The 18,234-nt window shown below is 37.9% G+C and overlaps 1 long non-coding RNA gene across 1 annotated transcript; it reads right to left on the bottom strand.

The window, feature by feature from the left end:
• Positions 1 to 1,302: 1,302 nt before the first annotated feature.
• LOC106936891 (uncharacterized) lies at positions 1,303 to 16,913 on the bottom strand. Its single transcript, XR_001422251.1, has 3 exons — positions 15,953 to 16,913; positions 11,370 to 11,376; positions 1,303 to 1,313 (listed from the first exon to the last, which is right to left on the bottom strand). It is a non-coding gene; the product is annotated as an uncharacterized LOC106936891 (long non-coding RNA).
• Between the last annotated feature and the right edge of the window lie 1,321 nt (positions 16,914 to 18,234).

Here is an 18,234-nt window from a genome sequence, read left to right on the forward strand (position 1 = left end):
TATAACTCAGACGGTGATTTTGTGGACCAGATAAAACTGCAGCAAGTTTTGGGCGCAACATTGTGTTCAATATCTGTGCAAAATCAAATCAAAAATGTATTACTTCACACCGATCAATCCCAGAAGACATTAAAAGGTCAGAACAAAGGTCACTCATGGGTGTGAACAGATTATTTTCTCTACCAGAACTAACAGCACTAAGGAACTTCTTATGAGTCACAAATCACCACTTCCTACCAACTCCAGTTTCAAGAGAATTTAGCTGATTTAAATGAAAGTAACCTTTTTTGAAGGGGGCTTAGCTTCATTTTTAACCTTTTCAGATGTTTTTTTGATGAACTGATACCTCTCTTCTCTTCAAAAACAAAGACCTGAATATACAGTTAAGATGTATCAGCAAGCGACTGGCTGAGCCATCTGTCCCATCTGAGTGGGCTGTGGTTAAGTGACCTGCACCCCAGCTGTACTGACTCATCTTTGACTAGGACAGCTTCTCTGTTTTTTCCTCAGGAAAACACACTCACAGGGAACGGGGAGACTGGCCGCAATATGCATGGGGTGAAGTTGATGCAGAGAAGGACAAGATTTGGATGATAAAGAATATGTGTTACTTTTATCAGGCAAAAATCATCATACAGAATACATTAGGTTCAGAAATAAACAAGACTCTGTGCTGTTTGGATGGCAGGTCCTTTTATTTCTACAGTATTATGACACAGTGCTGTAAAAAAGTATTTGCTTCCGCAAAGATTACTTCTGTTTTTTGTTACACTTGAATGTTTTACATCACAATAAAAATGACAAAGATAAGCTGAGCAAAGACAAAAAGGTGATTTTTAGCGATGCACCGATTGCAGTTTTCTGGCCAATCAGCAATCTAAAAAAAAAAAAAAAAAAAACTAACCTGCCGATTCAGTTATATATATTTTTAATATATATAAACATATAAAACTTACGTCGTCAGTGGGGTTGGGCATTTATCTATGAATTGTTGTGAAGAACTTCTTATGATATGAATTTTGGTTTATTGTTGTCTTAATAAACTGACAGTTCAGTGTTATTTTTAATATTTTCTCTGATCTGCAAGAACGCCAATAAGTATTAACTCTGGGAACTGTTCTGCCACATTACAACGTTGTCCTGAAAATTTTACCATTTAACACAAAAACAGACCGCTGGTTTACTGCCCGAACCACCAGGCTTAGCAAGTTATTCTGGGGGGGAACCATGTATACAAACAAATAATGGCTCTTATAAGTATGCTTCAGCAGAAAGGTTATCCTACAGCAACAGTAAATCAGCAATAATCCACCCTTTTACTTGATATACAGTAAAAAAATAAAATACCTTCTACATGAGTTTGACATTTTAAGATATTCGGCTAAATACCAGAATATTATATACTTCCATTTGCTGATGCAGAAGGCTGCAAAAAAATTATTTGACATAAATATGGTGAAAACTAATTTTTAAATCTACTTTCATTCAATTCAGCTCAACTTGACGTTCCTGAGCCAGAACTGTAGAAAGGCTGTTTTAAGAGAGGCATTGGAACGTCAGAGATTTTAGCACCCATGGCCAATGTGACGAGGTCTGCAGTGAGAAAAGAAGGGGAAGGACAAAAGCTCCTCTATGTTTTGTGTCACAACTTGAATAAATCAGTCTTTGTTAGCAGGGCAGGATTGGGATTCTTGCTAAGTTGCTATTTTTATATCCATGAGCACAAGAAAGGGCGGTTAACAAGCAAGAACGCATGGCCTTTGGCTAAGCACTGCGTCATCAAACGCCTCCTGCTGGAAGCCAAAGGGATTTCCATAAAACATCTCTGTATCTTACACTAACATTTAGCAAGAAGAAAGCTAATGCTACCATCAGTCTGTGGCCTCAAGGTAAAAACAAGATTATTCTGTTTGTGAAAAACATTTTTAAATTAATCCAAATCACAAAAAGACACCAACTGAAGTTCGGAAGGCTAATTCTGATCTAGTTTTATACAATTCTTGTTTCTTTCTACACATTATAAACAGTCAAACAGCAAATAATAATCTGCAATATTTAAACTGCAAAGGGATGTGTGGGATGCAATGTGTGTTGGTATTTATTCACATGTGCTATGAAGTCATGCCCGCCAATCCACATGATGGATGGAGTCTCACTGCAACAGATACACTACAAATAAACTTTTTCAATCTGAAAACCCTCTGCATGTGTTTTTCTTCAGAGTTTATCTTTTAACATTCATCGTAAACCGTCAACTTCAACTACAAGAGTCATCATGTTGCCTTAAAATTTACAATAAATCTTCAACTGTCAAGACAAAAGCAGCATTTAGAAGATTGTACATGAAATAATTCTATTAGAGAGTGACTAAAGTACAATGAGCTCACCCTGTAAATGTCATTCCCAGAGCAGTCGCTGTCTGTTTTGACGTAATTCAGTTATTGGCAGTGAGTAGGAGCGTGTGCTGTTTTGTTGTTGTTTGCGCCTTTTGGCTTTTATCAAGTGTTGCAGTGTGTTGTGGGTTCTGCAGTTCATGACCTCTCCCACTTCTGACTTCCTGTTTAACGTAATCAGGGTCGGCCCAGACCCTCCGAGAGCCGCCACAGCCAAATCATCAGGGTCGAGCCTCAGAACGCCGCAGCTTAGACGTGGTAGAAAAGACTATTTGAACCAGCAAGATAACAATGGATTCATTCCAATGAAAACTGGTTTTAATCCTATTTGTTTGATATTAAAGTCTTGGGATATTTTGAATTGCTTTAATTGCGTTTTTTAGACTCATCTGTCAGAAACAAAACTGTGACAAAGCCTTAGAGCGAATGGCAGACAGATAAAAAATGTTCATCTTTCAAATATCTAAGCTAACTAACATGTAAATACAAGTAAACCCCTTCTCTTGTGTTGCTCCTTGTAGTTTAGAATCTTGCTTCTCTTTTCATTTCTTTTCCCTGCATCCATGATTCAGTTTCCTGTCCACACTGTCAATAGAAAGATGTCAGACACCCCAACATGAAAAGCTTTCAAAAAAGCTCTTCCTCTGCAACCTATCTCCCAAAGCTGAAGTCATGGCTGTTCAAAGGAGGTCATTTAGGTCAACAAGCAGCCATAACAAGAAGTGACAGAGCATGTTAAAAACTAATAGACCCAGACGGTGCAGACGGACAAAAATTCACTGGCCCTTCTTCTTCCGAGAGAGAGATTGGTCAGGACATATTAGCTTGGAGACAGTAAGTCCTCTGCCTTATCAACTTTGCAGGAGTTTGTGTCCAGTCAATTTGAAATGGGGTGTGAAAGTGACCTTCTTTTCTCAGTGAATACTGATTATTCACCAGAAACAAAACCATAAATTTAATAAAATAATACAACCAGAAAAGCATGCTGTTTGGCTGCAGTGAGATTAAACTCACAAGATAAATGACTTCTAAATGTTCAGCGAACTACTTTAATTTTTTTCCATTCTGCTGAAGCAGACCCTCCCCACACTTACACTTTTCTCAGTGCAAAGACGTATGTGGTAAATTAACTTTTCATCATCTTGTTCTGCATGCAAGAACTACATAATCATATTAGAACAAGTTTTTCTATCCCCCAAAAACAGAACTGCAGATGATAAATTCCCAGAATTAAGGCAAAACACAAATAATTTAGAAAGATTTGTTTATCCTAAGACAATTTTAGAAACCCAGGCAGCAGCATTGGTGTGAGCTGGAATAAGTTTCTGAAGGTATAAAAACACACTGAAATTAGATTGATTTAAGGATATTACTAATTATCCAATAGTTTCAAACAAACTGGCTGTATGGTGTAGTACTGGAACACCATGCAAGAAGGTCTTAGATTCAAATCCCAGCCTGGGGTCTTTCTGTCTGGAGTCTATCCATTTAAGCTCTGTGCATTACGATGTTTGAAAATTAACTCTGTAAGAGTAATTACTGCCATTTGTTTTCTTAGTTTCCACTGCAGAAATCCTCGCACGCTCCGTTTACAGATATGTGGAGTCAGAAACTGTCTTAAAATTCAACTGATTTATGCAGGCATCGGTACCACAGCTAATGGAAGCAAATTGTAAGGAGGATGTAAAAAAAACACACAATTAGATTAAATTACATCAATTTCAATTGGTGAACTTTTCTAATTCTGTCCAGAGCTAATAAAATAAAACATTCCCAACAACCAAGTGGTATTCGATAACTAAGTACACAAGAATGAAATTATACAATTTAAGAAACACAAAGTCCATGCCTAAACAGAGAGGCAAAAGAAAGCAGAGAAAAAAAATAGAGAAGAAGAAGAGTAGTGCTAAAGATAGGACCACCCAGGCAAACAATCAGAAGTAACCACAACACTGTGTGCGCCTCCGTGTCCAGCTCAAGCATCTTCCTAAGTATTACCACCAGAACCTTTAATTCCCAACTGGTTCTGAACATGTTAGTTATTATTCCCCCACAATGGAGCTGTGTTTCCAAATCAGTGTCAACCTCTTAATTTCATCCCTTTCTGGGAGAAAACAAGAACAAATCTTTGTTAAACTGGAACATCACATGGTCCCTTTGTGTGTAAGCAACCTTTCTCCCACACAGGTCAGAAGCACAGCTATTGAAGAGCTCAAGCCTTAATTTTCTCAGCAATGAAAGCTTGACATGCAGAATTTCACCTAAAATGGGAATCAACCTTTGTTACGCCCCAATAAATTTGAATAAAAAGAAGCACCTTGCAGAGTCGAAAGATTTATGATGAGAAATTTTGCATTTAACTGTAATAAGAAGACAAACAAAAGAAAGAAAAAAAAAGACTGAGATAAGTTAGCTTGTCCTAGCATTGTGAAACCACAAATTTGGTGCATTGGGATGTTAATGCCAGACGTAGCCTGGACAACAGAGTTAAAATAGATACAAAATAAATAGCAACTGAGAGTTTAAATCTGGCCGTTTAAAAAGCTGATGGAGTAAAAAATGGATGTAAATTCCAGTTAAAAAAAGAAACAATATTAAACGAGTGTGTACTGGTAATTTTTAGCACTATAAAATCTCAGGGAGCATTGCAGTCTTGTTTTAGAACCGCATTACTCAAAGTGGCAGCATGTTGGAGTAGCTCCGTTATGCTATTTCTGATTTATTGTTTTTGTAGACTTTTGTTCTCATATTTGTTTGGACAATTTGCAAACATTGTAAAGATATTTACATTGAAAGCAATGTAAACATTCCAATTTAGAAGAGATTTAGGAATCTTTTCTAAATTTGAGATTTAGAGAGTTTTTAAAGAGGGGTGACAAAAGCAAAATGAGGTGGATTAGCAGAGCCTGCGGACAACTGATGGCTTCATCCAGGACATATTACTGTGAAATATCATCTCCGCAGATTCGTTGGAAAGTATTCCAGGTAGACTGCTACTGGAGATCCTTCCTCCCCACAGCACCACCATTTTTTTTAAAATGTCTTTTAATTTACTTTTGGGATAAATACCACAGAACTGAATCAACTGAGTGAAAAAAAGAACAACAGAGGTTTAAATTATACCCAGAGTTTGATGGTGGTGACATCAACAAAGTAGCATTTACAGTTACACCTACAGGTGTGATCATAAGACCACCTATAGGACAGCTGTAAGACGGATGAGATCATGTTTAAATGCATCCATCATCAAGAGCAGTGCAGAATCTTCTAATGGATGTTGAGTGAAACCTTGAATTAATGGAGGGTTCTCATGTTGTGTCTCTGCTTACCCAGCAATAAACACTTGCCTTGACAAACTGTCTTGAATTTGCAGAAGTAGTTGGTAAATTAAAACAGAATTTCTTTAACAGATGACGATTTGTGTTATAGTACATGGAATAAAAATTGCCACAGCTGAAATCTAAAGAAAAACAGACATGAATATCAGCTGGTAGAAGTCAGATCAGTGCCAATGAGTGAAGTCAAATTTCTTTTTTTGAAACTACTAACCATGAATGACTATAAGTCAAAAGAAGTCAGTGTAGTATTTTCTGATGTGATCTTTCAAATTAAGATATAGGTGTTGTGCAGTTTCATAATGAATAGGTTACAAAAAGCTTGCAGTAATCACCAGATTTTGGTTTCTTCATTCAAATGTAGCTCATTACTTGGCAACGTTGCGTTCGGATGCACAGAACAAACAGAACACTGCTGCGTGAAGAAACTGAGCCAGCATAAGCTAAAAGGGGCCAAGCAGGGCAGTTGTGTTGTGCAGCTGGGGCATGTAGTTTAAAGGTAACATTTGTGCATTCCTGTGTGGCCAGAAATAAACTGGTTAACCAACATCTGTTGTAGACACTGTAAAAAATATGCAAGCGTACGCCCACTCCTGTTAAGAGAGGTTATTAGAGGCTTTGAAGCTGCAGGGTTTCTGAAGACAAACTTTAAACAGATACACTCGCATAGAAAACACCTGATATAGTTAGAAAAGTCACCATTTACTAAGTTCATACTATATCTGTTCATGACATACAGCCGATCTGCAGTGCTGTGTAAATGTATTCACCGCTTAGAGATTCCTTCTGCTTCTGTGTTTCACTTAAGTGTCTCAAATCAAACAAAGAGAAAGATTATTTCATTTGTTAAGGAGGAAAAACTATCCAAACCTACATGACTGTAAAAAAACAAGTAATTTACCTTATGTCACCAGTGAACCCATCTCATGTTGCCAGACAGGTTCTATTCAACCTTTTTCTTGATTCGAAAAGATTGGCAGTAATCAGGCCTAGTAAGAACAGGCTGGGTAGTTTCTCTTTTCTTTTGAAAATTTAACATTATGTATTCATAAGAGGTATTAAAATCAGGCTTAAGAGGTATTAAAATCTGTTTGATTTGAAAGACCAAACTGTGACAAAAACTGTAACACTGTAACACTAACTGACATGACACTTTGCACTAAAATTACATTGTTTGCAAAATCATGCAAGGTTGGGACTTTTAATGTGACTTTTAAAGCAACTTTGCATTAAATGTGTCATTATTTACTGACTGACACTTCATGACAACAGTCATAGACATTCATAAAGACTTCTTCATGTTTATGACAGGAGTTATGTCAGTCTTATGCACACCCCGTCAAATAAAGTATTACCAAAGTGCATGAACCCAAGCCAGTTTCTAGTCTTTTCCCTTTACAATCTTTTCTTCCGTTTCTCTGTTTACATCTCACAGTTACTCAGCTTTCATGTGCAGCTGTAAAATTCTCACCAGCCTAAGTTTACTCTGAAGCCCGGTCCTACAAAAATACAACCTCCATGAGTCATGCAGTCATCTTTCTTCTGCTCATTATGTGAAGGATTAGCAGGTGATAAACTCTAGGCTTTCACAGGTGACCTATAATTAGACAGGTCTGATTATCCAAAGTATTTCCCATTAAGATCACAATGTAAATTCTAGACCAACTCACAAGGTGGCTAGGATCTGTCATAACACAAGCAAGCACAAACAATATTGCCGAAATTTTTTTTTAAATTAAATTAGCAAAAGTCAATAAATCAAATATTGCTGTTTACCAGATACTTCTGTAGAAACCATCAGATTATTCAGATATTTCCTGCTGAGGTCCTGCGGTCTCTCTTTAGTCAGCAAAGCTCAAGACAACAGTGTTGTTGTGTGAAAGCTGTAGACATAAACGAGGCACCAACTCTTCCTTGTGGTGTGAGAACAGAAACCGTCATCATTCTGTATCGCTGATAAGCTTCAGACAGCCAGTCTGACGCAGAGATGGATATTAAGAGGAAATATGTGGGGAAGGAGTAACAGATGAGTGCACAAAGAAGAGACGAGCCAATCAGTAGCACCGCGGTGGGTTAAACCAGCCTCACTACACAGATTCCCGGTGAAGCATTAACTTCAATGGAGCAGGTTTAAATATTAACATCCCATCGTGTATGACTGAAGGAGCACAGAAGCACCTATAACATCTGAAACCGGACTGGTTCACCGCGTTCCTTTGCCTTTTAAACCGTAACCAAACCAACAATCCCTCAACCAGAGGTTTCAACCAACTTGGTGCTTAATTATAAACACACAAAAAAGAAGAGAAAAACACACGCAAAGCAAAATAACATCCCTGAGTGGAAGTTTCCACTTTGTTAGCGCTTTTTATCTTCCTGGTCATCTGTTCCCGACACGCATTCTGTGCAAAAAGGTTTCCTGTTTTGCCTCCTTTTGTCACCGTCGTCGTGTTGGGGGGGTTTGTCGGGTTCTAACTTTAGAAGCTCTGCTAACATTCAACAGTTACCTGGATCTGTCCTGGATCAGGACCGCTGACAGTACGCTGTGCAAAAAAGCGGGAATTGGGTTAAGATCTCGAATCAGACAACATAAAACTGTGCATGTGGTCAAAAACTTTAATCTGTTGGTTTGTTGTCGTTATGCTGCACAAGTCCAAACCCGTCATTTATACTAAAGGTAGCTGTCATATCTTGATCTTGGTAAACAAAACATGTATCAATTCTAAACTACAGTAACCAAATCTCTTGTAGAGCTTTTTCTACAAATGCAATGATCAAAGCGCCTTTTCTTGTCAAAACAGAGAGAAATAACATCACCATTCCGTAGTGGCATCCCAACAAAGCTGTTTGTAGAAAATTTAAAACTTATTTTTAAAATGCTATATCTCTCCTCGAAAGGAGCTGCTCCACTGACGATAGTCACAAAATTAGGTAAAAATCACAATTTAAAAAATAAACTAATAACCAGCTTATACATGATATTCTTTTACCTGATTCTGAAGAGTCCACGCGTAGCTCGGCTAAAAGCAGAGCAGAAAAACAAGCAAAGAAACCAAGTTGCTGACCAGTCACTGTTGTCCAGTTGCTCTGACCACTTTCCTGCCTACTCCACTGACTCTCCCCCTCCTCCTCCTGTTCTCCAAAGTCTGCAACACCCAGCTCCAATAACCCATGACCCACAGGAAGTAGACACAATGGACTGAAAATAACACATCACCTCCCCTGGCAACAAATGCCCACCACAGCCCCCTGAAGCACACGGCCCTCTGCAATACAGAACACCTTGGAGAGGCCGGCTTAAGATAGGTGAGAAGAACCAAAAATATCTCCCGCTGCTCAACAGGCGGATCCGCATGCCAAAGCGGGTTCTGTCCCACTGTCAGTTCACAGCTTGTTTCAGTGTTTCTGCAATTTTCAGGACAATTTTTAAAGACCATAAAATGCACATCTTAAAACTGACATTTTGTGTTAAATTTACATAATTTTGTAAGTTTAAGAGCTAGATAAATTTTTGGAAATTAGGTTAACTTAAAAACAATGTGTTTGACTTTACAGATGCGTTTCTTTTGACTAGAAGCATTGATAATGTTTTGGCGACTTCTGATAGAGAATTTGTGAAGGAAGCTAAAGATTAGGGTGATTGAAATGAGGCCTTTCAAAAACTGGAGCTCATCACCAAAGATCGATCATTAAACAGGCAAAAAGCTGATAAGCCAAATCTGCCAGCGGTATGACTTTATTCACTTTACTTAACAGCCTTAAATACTTCGCAATTAAAGTTAAACATAAGTGTCAATTTGTCTTGTTTTTTGAGGCAATTGCTTTTGTACTGTAGAGTGAACAAAACCTTGAAATTTGACCTTTTCACCTCCGACACTCTTCTTTCCTACAGAACCTAAAGGACCCATTAGAAATCATTATTATACTGTCATTATCAATAGGAAAAATGAACAAGAAATTCTACAAATTACAGCACTTTTTTCTGACATTGCAACCTGTTGCATTATTTTCTTTATACAACTGCCTATTTTACTAGATGAGACACCAAATATACCTTAATATGCATTAATAGGTCTTGGCACTACTACATAAGTAAATATCTAGTATTGCTCATCTCCACAGTTGGGAGAACAACCAGTCAGCAACGAGGAAATTAATGGAGCTCCTCAATTGGCTCCTTTGCAAGCACCAGCCATTGGCATGTCAAACAGCACTGCTTCAAGGTACTTCAACTTCCCAAGCTGCATTTCTTTCAGATACTTTAGATAACCTCTATGAAAGAAGTCTGCAAACAGGCAAATTTTCCACAAATATTTCTGAGTAATGTTCCTCAGAAGAAAAACATCTGCCAATATTGAACTGCAAATATAAAGAGGTTCATGCAACAAGAATGTTTTGATTTCTGTTGTCGAACCAAACTACAATCAGCCCGATTTAAAGTCTGATTTCTGTAGTGAGTGTGCAGGAAAACAAAATGTTGCGCAAGAAATTATTTTAGAAGGGTCTGTTTACTGCCCTGCATCCTGAGCTTTACCACTTTGTTACGAGATGACACCTTAACCACCACGCAGAACAAATGAAGCACATTTTACAAAGCATCACATATTCTAGACTTCTAAATTTAATTTGCTAGAGCCTGCAGTGAAATGCACACGTTTAAATTAATCTAAAATAGTTCATAAATAATAATAAAAACAAATAGTACAAGCATTCAGTAATGAATGCATATGCTTTTGTTCCAGTTCACAAGCTGCAGATCCAAAGTGGTCCTCTCTGCTTTCTGCAGGCGTGGATCACTGCATAGTGAGAAGGATGACTCTACAGTCAGGCGTAAAAACCATCTGTGGGAGAGTGTGGGTGCATGTGTGTTAATGTGTGAATGCTTTGCTTACTTGTTACACAGTATGTTAATATTCTCTTCTCTCTGATCAACCCACAGAAAGAGTGTTTTTCTTGCAGCGTTGTGCCGTCCTGTGCTTTACTGTAGGTGCATCAAACCCCATCATGGTCCATGAAGTGAGCAACAGCAGTCTAATCCAATCACTCCAATGAAAATTATTCAAAATCACATTAAGTGGCCAGTGAGAGGTTGCTTTGGACATGATCTGATTAGCAGCTCTCTTGCAAGAGTCAGTCCATGAGGAAATGGCTTGAGATACTGAGCATATAATAAGGAAATGGACTCTGATAACATGTCTGTGCAGCAATAAAAAAGTGGTGCCTGGCTGCTCAGCAAAACATCAGCCTTCAGAAGCTTTCAGGGTCCTTGCAACATGATGTGGATTGACAATATTCAAAAAGGAAGGCTGGAATTTTTCTGCATTCATTTAAATTATGAATATTTTGATGTGCTAAACATTTTCACTGACTTAGCCACTTTTTTGTTGTCCAATATGCAAAAGTCCCAACCCGGAACCTTTGTATTCACATGTTTCTGGTACCCCCGTAAATCTGATGCACAAACAACATCCACAAACAGTGAAGGACAACAAAGCTGCTGTCTTGGCCCACTGGGATTTAATCTTTGCACAGCTCCTCCTCAGAGATGTAGTTTCTGAGCTTCCGCCTCACCGAGCAACCCTCCCTAACTCAGCTCCTTCAGACTAGCTAGAAGCAATTAGCAAACATCTGGTGGAACTACGCGTCTTCTGAGCTCATTATACGAGCTACTTCTCAGTGAAATGCTGGTAAAAATATTTGATATACATAGCGTTTTTGTAACAAGTCTTGATTGTGATATCATACTATGTGCCTGTAAAATACATAATACTGCCTTTAGATATATTTGTTGTTGAGCTTGTATGTGTATGTATTCAAAAAAATGTCAACTCTAAAAACGTTTTGGAATCAAAAATGTTAATTTTATCAATATATGGTTTTCAGTTAAAATGCAGTTAGTTAATTAAGTCGATTAAAAATGTTAATAGAATGGCTTAAATCAAAGCATAATGTCTGAATGACCTAGTCAAAGTCCCAGCCTAAATCTGAATGAGAAGCAAACTGCTGTTCGTAGATGCTCGTCATCTAGTCTGACTGAACTTAAGCTATAAGAAGTTTCAGTCTGTAAATGTGCAAAGCCAATGGGAGCATATTCCAGAATACCTGCAGAATTTTTCATTCTACTTTCAAAGTAATGCTAAGTTGTTATGTCATTTCAAATTTCTATTAAAAAAAACTTCTGGGGCTTTAAAATGATCAGAGATTCCAGAAGTGTGATTACTTTTGCAGAGCCCTGCAGTTGTTCTCCTCTGTAAATGATTCTTCAACAAAGCTGCTGCATGTCCCATGCTAGGTGTTGTGTCTTAAGAGCAGAGCTGCCAGCATGCCTGGGCTTGTCTCCCGGCCAAATTAAACGGCACACCTCCATTTAAAACCATCCCATGAAACTGGCGCACACCTCCACTCTCTGGTGTCGCATTCAGATGATACTGCTTTACTTTCAGCTGAGAGTGAGTGTGTGTAGCATCAACACATACCTTGGAAGACATGCCCTGCATATGCGCTCCTGTGTTTGACCGTATGCTGATTCACAGCCACTGAGGAACTTGAGGAATTTCTCAAACACATCACAAGCAGAAAGGAATGCTGAATTGTTTCTGCAGCTAAACTATTACTTCACATTGTCCCTACAGCGTCACGTCCTTACTTCTCAACTGGCTTCTGTGGGTGTGTGCCTCCACACCTGTGGATTCTGATGGACCCATGTCTTAAAATAAATATTAATTTACTCCCGTTTAAGTCTACATATAAACATCCAAAACAATAAAATGTGTTTTTCTTTCCCAGTTCTACTCAATCTTTTTATAGGTCTACTGCAGCAAGGTCCATTACACCTTGCTACAAGATTTAAAGATTTTTGAGAAAATCAAGAGACTTTAATTTAATTACACGTGTTTAGTTTGGAATATTCAAAGTCTGCCTTCATTAATAAATCCAGCAGCTTTGATCATTTTATCAAAACATGGTGCTCCTTACGCCAAATAAAAGAACTGAAAATGGATATTTTTGCATTTCCACAACCAGAACCAAAATCTCTAAACCATAAGCTGCATCTTAAAGAGAACATATTCATGCCATGTAAAAACATTTTAAATCATAAAATATAATACAACCATATAGAGCCTGAACACACTGCATTTATAAGACTAACGAGGTGACATTTGTTGCTCCATCTTATGATCTCTTTTTTAAAACTATATAGAAAAGAAAATGTATTTATTGGTAGATGAAGACAGTTTCCTCTCAGGTGTTTTGGTAAACTTAAACATGCAGAATAAATCTTTCATATGCATGTTTTCATATTTTCTGTCTTTCATCTTGATTTTACTGAAAATCTAATCAAATACAAACTATTAATCAGGATATCTTCTGGTTTGATTGTTTCTTTGACAAAAGATGAAAACGGAGCGTCTCTCTGGCTAATGCGTTAGAAAAACATTATGATTCCTCCCTGACTATAACCGATGGGAACTGAAGCTGAAAATCATTCCCAGACTAAATGTTCTCAATTAGGCTTTTTCATAAAGTGCTCTATTCAATCAGCACACTCTGAGGACGGTTTGCATGTACAGATGGCAGCCTACACAGAGCCATGGGAACTAAAGCTGTGCTACAGATAAAAGAAGCTCAGCTGACTTCAAGACATGATCCTCCCTGAAACAAAGTTTATTACATTCCCACAGTTTCTCCTATTGCATTTCCATCTATGTATCCAGCAGGTCACGCTTTGCTCCTCCACAACCTTGACATTTTCGTACAGAACCTTTTTTCTTTCCCTTTTGTCACATGCACTTGCCAAAGCTGCATCCTTAAAATGCAACACATTCCTCTGGCATGGCAGACTAGGTTCACATGATCACAAGGCTCCTTCACTGCTGACAAGACGAACTCGCACAATCTTCCTTCAAGTCATTTACACAGAAGGCAAAGTTTACATAAGAGGCAATAAAAAAGGAGCTATGCATAACCTGAAGCATAAAGGACAAAGAAGTTAAATAATTTTCCCTTGAGGAAATAAATTAAAATCACCAGTCATACTGGCAGACTAGGGAACAAAAACCCATGCACAGTAATGGTCTGAACTCCAAACACTTCCAAAATCCCGTCATAATCTACTTATAGCCGTCAGTTATTAAAATTATGACATATTCAATTGGGCTTAATTTTCATCCAGTTTAATTAGTATTCAACAAGCTGCACAGAGACCACATTAAGCCGTAACACATCAAGCAGATGAATACAAGTAACTTTTTCGCCACAGTGACAAAAACAAAACGCTATGGCCCCAGTAATTACATACAGCAATACAATTAAACACTTGCACTTGAATTATGAACAACTCACCTACTGTGGCCTGATCGCACAAACTCACAACTGTCTCCTGGTCTGCATGGACCTCAATTGCGCATCTGCTTGTGTGTAATCAAATATCTCAGGGTTTTGATGTTGATCTAGAGAACAAATCTGTGCTTTGCTTTCATACTGGACACTGGAATTACAAGCAATGCGTCAGGCAAAGTTTTTTAATCAGGGAATATTTTTGCAATTGAAAAGAGAGGTCAGCAAGACTTTCTGAACGAGGGCGTCTCCTGATACTATAAGCACTTCAGAGGTTCAGAAGGAGGAAATCCTTCTGACATGCTCCTTCTGCACCATATATACTTCAAGGGATACATTCTAATATGCATAAATACGTTAGTGGGAAACATCTTGGCACTACCGCAGAAGGTAACATCCCAAGTCTTATCTCCGCAATTGGAGGGACAGCCAATCAGTGCCAAGGAAAATTAATGTTGCTCCTGGATTGGCTGCTTTGCAAACCTCAACCAACAGACAATCAAAAAGGTTTGCATCAAGGTATTTTAGCTTCCCAGGCTGCATATCAATATGTTATACAGAGAAACCTGTGGATAGGGGAATTTTCTGCAAATATTAGAGTTATATTCCACAAAGAAATCTGTAAATATGCCATCATGGATTGGTTGTAAATATTATGACGATGTCAATTGCACAGTATGGCTATTTTTTCTTTCCCCTTTTTCATTCTGGTTCCATCACTCTGTGACCTTTAGCATTTTGGATGATGCAACTTGTGTTCCCTGGGAGCATCTGGTCCAAAAGGATAAATATATATTGGAATATAGTAGCCGACAATTATTGCACTCCAGTTTTTTACGATATGAATAGTGATCACACCGATATTGCAATATATGTGATATTTTGTGAACCCTTATTTAAAGATACAACTAAAACCATCACAAGAAATCCCCAGTTACTCCATCAGTCGTCTTTACTGTCTGACAACCTACAAACCACTTGTACTCCAAAATATACTGAGAACAGAGAAGTTTGTTCTCTCTCCAAGAGCTGCTACAACATGAACAGGGCATTTCAGACTTCAAGAATTCAACTTCCTTGGTAGTCCTCAGGCTTTTCACACTGCATACACATCCTTCCCATTTCTCAGACAAAAACACTGAATATACCTCAAAAACAAGCTATAAGAAGAGAACAAATGTTTTTCTGTTCTTTTGGGTTATTTATTGGCCTTTAGTTTAGTGTGGAAAAGGTCAAAGTTGAATATGAGACACGTTGGTCAAATTAGTTTCAGCATCGACATGATGGAGTTACATTTATGCTTGTTCAGTTTTAGGACATTTTACTACGGGGTTAACCTTTGTGCTTAGGAACAATCTGTTACCAAGTTAGAAAAATAAAATATAATAATACAATCATTCATCAGCTTTCAGTTATGTTGACAGAAAAAAGGAAGAGGATGTCTTAGTTTAGGATGTCTAATAGTTTCAAAAAACCTCCAAGCTGTCAAGCTGACTGATCGTTTTAGCAAAATAAAACCAAAATAAATAATATCACAACCTTGACCTCTGCTAAAAAATTAATGTTATAGTTTGTACGTTTTTATCCAGCCAGTGTGTTTGCAGAGTTTTAATAATAAAGAATACAATCTTTCAAAATTGCCTGTTATCTTCTTGCTTCACTTGCCACCTGTAACCTAATCCACTCATTAAAATGCCTCATAACTCCCTTTAATACTTCAAACATATGAAACACAACACAGTATAGGAACCCCATTTTGCTATAAACTTTCACCTGTTTAATTAAGTTCAGTCCTTTGAGATCAAAAGAAGAAAAAAAATAGAGAGAAAGAGCGGTGTTTCATAAATTTACCGAACAGCGTTTCAATGTCAAGTAAAGAAATCTAACCCACCTTTGAGTTTTACCACAAGTGGCTCCTCAAAGTCCCATTTGTTGAATGTTATGGAAAAATTAAGGAAAGTATTCCAGTTTTCCAGGACATGTCAAGAAAAAGAGCAAAACACAGGAAGAGGCGGACATGTGAAAGTTCCTTGGAATGCCGGCAAAAAGAAAGAGAGAGGTCCTCACAGCTTCCAGTCAGTCCCCAAAATGATTCGTCTCAGAGAGCAGGGGTCTCTGCTGCATCTCTTTGCTTTTCTCAGTGTGTGTGTGCGTGTTTGTCTGTACATGTCCTCTGGCTGATGGCCAGGACAAAGATATCTCACTGAGCCATAGTAGCTCTAATGCAATAAGGGACTGTGGCCAAAACATGACCAGAACCTCTTCTCTTTATCAGCCTGTTTCTTTCATCTTTATATTGGACCTTTCAAAACAAAAAGACTTAAAAAATAAAAGGAGAAACAAATGGCTGTTAGACGGGAATGAATCTCATTTGACCGAAAGACTGTCTGCGTCACGATTACTTGGGAAATAACACAAGATGGTAACAATATTTCACAGCTAGTCGCAATATAGACACCCCCAAAACCCCCGGCCAGGTTGGGATAAACATGGACATGTACTGACGCTCAGAGCAGAGCAGGTGAAGGGGGGCAAAAAGTACCATGACAGCAGTGGGCTATATTAAGGGGCTGTGGGCATAGCAGCTAGGGTCAGATCACATAGTACTACATGACAAGAATGCCTGCTGTGTGTGTGTGTGTGTGTGTGTGTGTGTTTAAAATGAGAGGTGACGTGTTAAATGTGGATCAAGGTACCTCGCAAAAAATTTAATATCATGAAAAAGTTAAATGTTTTTCATCACTCATTTCAGAAAGTGAAACTCAATTTGTTACACATAGTAAAAGGCAATATGGACTTACCATATTTTGTGGACTATTGTGATAAAAGTAACAATAAAAATTGCTTCTTTTTTTTAAAGGTGTTGTTGGCTCTTTTGGCCTTTATCTGAAAGTAGCTTGACAGGAAAGAGGGTTATGAGAGAGGGGGAAGACATGCAGCAAATGTCACCAGGCTGGGAATCAAACCTGCGACCACCGGCATGAGGACTAAGGCCTCAATATGTGGGTTGTGCTTTGCCCCTGCGCCACCACAGCACCCAAAATTGCTTCTTTTTTAAGTAACTGTATGGTTACTGTATGGCATTTATAGCCCCATAAACACAAATACATTCCCATTTGTAATAGTGTGATTTATATCACTAAGCTGCAGACTGTAACGAAATTAAACCATATCTTCAATTTTATTGATATTTATTGATCCTCTTGTTGAACACTGGAGAAAATAGTGAAATCGACAATCCTGACAAGTTTTGGGGGATTTTAAAAATTAATTGGAATTTATCATGACAAGGATAAATCAAATTCTTATAAGAAATTTAGCACAATAAATGATACAATAATGAATGTACACCCCTAACAGAGTTAAATATTTCAAGCCTTTTTTTCTTGTCATTTTGAATATTAGACTTACAGATAATAGGAACCTAAAGTTCTGTCCGTCGCATATTTCTATGTTCAACGGCAGCCTATTGCAACTAATTGGTGATTTTCCCAATTAGTTGCCAACTGCAATATTTACAGCAGAAATATTTCTTTTTTTATTAATTGTTACCAAAAAAATAACATATTAAGGACTCATTAAAAACCATGAGGAAACACCATGATAACGCAAAGTTGTACTTTTTAATCCAATAGGAATCTCATTTCAGTCCATGCTGAAATATATCTCGAGATAATCTAATTATGTAGCTTTGTTTTTGTTACACTTGAAATAATTCTATCCTATTTCTATTTTTAAACAACTTGAGTTTAAAAATCAAAAACCGTGGATTCTGGATTCTGGACTGGATTTAACCGCCGTCTCTGTGTTCAGAGCTCAGACAGAGCTGTTGGGAAGTAAAAAGATTTTCAGTCTGGAAGAACTGGTCCACCCTCTCACCTCCCATACGTCTTTGCTGAAACTCCTGAATGACCACAAACAAGCTCTTCTGCCTGAGAGGAATGAGGAGAAAGCCTTCAGTAAAACGTTACATAGGTGAGACATTCAAGGAGCAAGCAGCTCTTCCGTGAGTCAGTTATAACTGACACTTTTTTTGTTTCCCGCTTGTAAAATGACTTCAGGTAAAATAGCTTGGATGCCTACAAGAAAAGGCTTAAAATAACCCACTTACATTGCATAATGAGAATTAAATTACCTGGTGGAGCAGGTGATCATTGCAAAAACTAAAT

This window comes from Poecilia latipinna, unplaced genomic scaffold (genome assembly GCF_001443285.1).
Source record: "Poecilia latipinna isolate Pla-1442-1.1 unplaced genomic scaffold, P_latipinna-1.0 Scaffold78, whole genome shotgun sequence".
In the NCBI taxonomy this organism is placed as follows: domain Eukaryota; kingdom Metazoa; phylum Chordata; class Actinopteri; order Cyprinodontiformes; family Poeciliidae; genus Poecilia; species Poecilia latipinna.